Here is a 3,899-nt window from a genome sequence, read left to right as displayed (position 1 = left end):
GTGTAGCTATTTAACCATTATCATTGTTATTAACATTATATATTTTTCTTAGATAGTATATCCACACAGTAAAAAATTACCTGTTGTTATAACTGGGTCATTGTTGGGCTCTTGGGTATATTTGAGCACAGCATCATGGCCTGGAGTGAAGGGGTCGGGTCTGGGACTGGGTGGGAAGCATGCTCAGAGGGCTGGCATTGGGCAGGCTGTGGTCTACATTCAAGGGCTTAATATCCACACCGAGCTCAGGGAAAGACTGGTGCTGGAAAGGGTAGGCTAATTAAGGGTGGGAAAGAGAAAGGGAAAGCCCATCAGCAGAAAGGTCCTGATGAAGTCAGGAAGGAGGCAGCATCCAGAGTGCAGGGCCTCAGGAAGGGAGAGCAGTTCCCGGACATGAGACTATGGGAACTCAGCGGACTTCTGGGGTTTTAGCTAAGAGGCAGTGTGGGGACGAGGAAGTTGGGGGAACCACAGAAAAAGTCCACTTGGTAGGGGGCAAATGGGTCTTTTTGCACACACTTAATTTTGACGTCAAAGACAACAGGATTCAATTTCAAGGTACACTGTTTGGTGCAAAAAGATTGTTGGTAAAACTTTTGTTCCTTTTAGGCACCAGGGTACACTCAGACTCTGTGGACTCAGAACAAAAATGCAGTTCAGCAAGACTTATCATCAGAGCCGCTTCTCAGGGCTGCTGCAAAGATCCAGTGATTAAGTATGTGAGGCAGAGCTAATGGCTATTTCTCTGGGAGGTATCTAGGAAAAAATTTCTGGCCTGAGTTGCAGGGAATAATTATGAAGGAAACTCTTTAAGTCAAAACCCAGCAGGGAATTACAATGAAAGGAATGATTCATCTGTCAAACCCGGGAAAATTAGAAGATTACATAACAGAAACATCGCAACAAGGGTTTTTAAGACTACTTTCTAAAAGATTTACTGGTTTCTTTTCCGGAAGTTTTAAGATTAAAGAAATTTTCTAATATGCTTTTCCTATAGTGAAAATTGCCCAGGGAAGCCCATTTTTATTTTAAGGTTATTTATTGCTCAGCTATTCCTACTCCCTCCGCCACCAATTCAGACCACCACCACCAAAAACTGATATAAAAATACGTCATTTTGCACCGAACACAGAGGGAAATGGAAACTACCGGAACTAAAAAATGCCTTGTTTAAGCAGAGAAAAATCCTGCAATCCAAGTAGCTTTACTTTGTTCTAAAAATAAAGGTATGGCTCTTTCTGCCAAGTCCAAATAGAGAAGAATACTATAAAAATTGATACCAAAGTATTACTAAGATATTTACACAGGTTTTATTATCTTCTAATATATAGAGGTATAGCCTGGAGAGAAGGTGAATTTAGTGGTAGGTCACCGCAGGAAAGGAACTATCACCATAAAGTGAGTCATGCAGTATTTTTTGTTTTCCAGTGCGTATAAAGGTTATGTTTATACAATGCTATGGTTATTAAGCGTGCATAGCATTATATCTAAAAGAGGGACATACTTTAATTTAAAAATGCTTTATTATTAAAAAGTGCTAATGATCATATGAGACTTCAGCGAGTTATATGATCTTTTGGTGGTAGAGGGTTCCGGCTCAATATTGGTGGCTGGTGAATGATCAGGATGGTGGTTGCTGAAAGGTGGGGTGGCTGAAGCAATTCCTTAAAATATGACAATAATGACGTTTACCACATAGATTGCTCTTTTGAAAGCAATGAAAGATTTCTCTGTAGCATGAAATGTTACATTTTAACATTAGCATTTTAACCAGAGTAAAACTTCTTTGAAAATTGGAGTCAGTCCTTTCAAACCCTGCTGACCCTTTGCCCACTAAGTTCATGGAATATTCTAAGTCCTTTGTTGTCATTTCAACAATATTCGCAGTATCTTCAACAGAAGTAGATACCATCTCAAAAACCCACTTTCTCTCCTCATTGTTGCAGTAATTTAGTCACACAATCCTGCTGCACTCCTAATTCTAGTTCTCTTGTTTTTATATCCACTGTATCTACAGTTTCTTCCTCCACTGAAGTTTTGAACCGCTCAAGGTTGCCTGTGAGGGTTGGAATTAACTTCTTTCAACTTCCCGTTAATGACAATATATCTCTTCCTGTGAATCATGAATATCTTAATGGCATGTAGAATGGCATACCCTTTTCAGAGGTTTTCAATTTACTTTACCTAGATCCGTTAGAATAATCACTATCCATGGCGCCAGTAGCCTTATGAAATATGTTTCTTAAATAATAAATCCTTTTGTACATAAATTAATTTTTTTAAATTTCAAAATATTAGAGGGGTACAGATATTTCAGTTCCATGCATTGATCTCATCAGGATTGAGTCAGGGCTGTAAGTGCGTCCATCACACAGATAGTGTTCATTGTACCTGCTAGGTAGGTTTTTGCTACCCTAACTTTCCCTTTTCTCTTTGCTTGACTTCCTCTGAGTTTTACTTCCCTCTGTGCACATGGGGACTCATCAGATAGTTCCAATTTAATAGCAGGTACATGTGGTGTTTGGTTTTCCATTCTTTATCTACTTCACTTAGGATGTATCTAACATCCATATTGCAAAAGGCCTTACTTCATCATTCTTCATGGCTGCACAGTAGTCCGTAGGATACATGGACTACATTTTGTTAATCTACTCATGAATTGATGGGAACTTAGGTTGATTCCACATCTTTGCAACTGTGAGTTGTACTGCAATAAACTGTCAAGTGCAGGTGTCTTTTTGATCAAATGACTTCTTTTCCCCTGGATAAATACCCAATAATGGGATTGTTGGCTCAGATGTTAGGTCTACTTTTAGTTCTTAGGGGGATCTCCATATTGCCTTCCAGAGAAGTTTTACTAATTTGTAGCCCCACCAACAGTGTATAAGTGTTCCTTTCTCTCTGCATCCATGCCAGCATCTATTGTTTTTAGACATTTTAATAAAAGCCATTCTAACTGGAGCAAGGTGACATCTCATTTTGGTTTTAATTTACATTACCATGACAATTAGTGATGGTGAGCATTTTTTCATGTTTGTTGGCCATTTGTCTGCCTTCTTTGGAAAAGCTTCTATTTATATTTTTTATCCATTTTTAAATGTATTTGTTTTTTTCTTGCTAACTTGCTTGAATTCTTTGTAGCTTCTGGTTTTTATCTTTCATCAGATGTAGGATATAAGAATTTTCTCCCATTTTGTAGGTTGTCTATTTGCTCTATTGATTATTTCCTTAGTTGTGCATACGTTTTTTAATTTAATCAAGCCTCATTTATTTATTTATTTTTATTGTTGTAATTGCCATGGGCATCCTTGCCTTGTTCCAGATCTTAGTGGGAATGCTTTATGCTTTTCTCCATTCAGCATGATGCTGGCTGTGGTTTTGTTATATACGGTTTTTATAATCTTGAGATATGTTCCTTCTATGCCTAATTTATTGAGGGTTTTTATCATGTTCCTGAATTTTGTCAAATGCTTTCTCTACATCTATTGAGATGATAATATGATCTTTGTTTCTGCTTCTGTTTATGCTGTGAATCACATTTGTAGATTTATATATGTTGAACTATCCTTGCATCCCTGGGATGAAAACCACTTGGTTATAGTGGATTTTTTTCTTTTATGTGTTGTTGAATTCAGTTTGCTAGTATTTTGTTGAGGATTTTTCCATCTATACTCATAAAGGATGTTGATCTATAATTTTCATCTTCTTCTCAATGTTATGAAATAATTTCTTAACATGGATACCTGCTCTTCTTTGTGGATCTGGTACAATTTGGCTATGAATCCATCTCGTGCCTTTATTAGTGGAAAGATTTTTTATTACTGCTTCAAGCTGGTTCATTATTGATCTGTTCAGAGTCCTATTTCTTTTTAATTCAGTCTTGGGAGGTTGTGTATTTT

Source organism: Otolemur garnettii, unplaced genomic scaffold (assembly GCF_000181295.1).
Source record: "Otolemur garnettii isolate 467f Iridium unplaced genomic scaffold, OtoGar3 scaffold00060, whole genome shotgun sequence".
Taxonomy (NCBI): domain Eukaryota; kingdom Metazoa; phylum Chordata; class Mammalia; order Primates; family Galagidae; genus Otolemur; species Otolemur garnettii.
The sequence above is the reverse complement of the archived record's forward strand: the minus strand, read 5'-3'. Positions refer to the sequence as shown.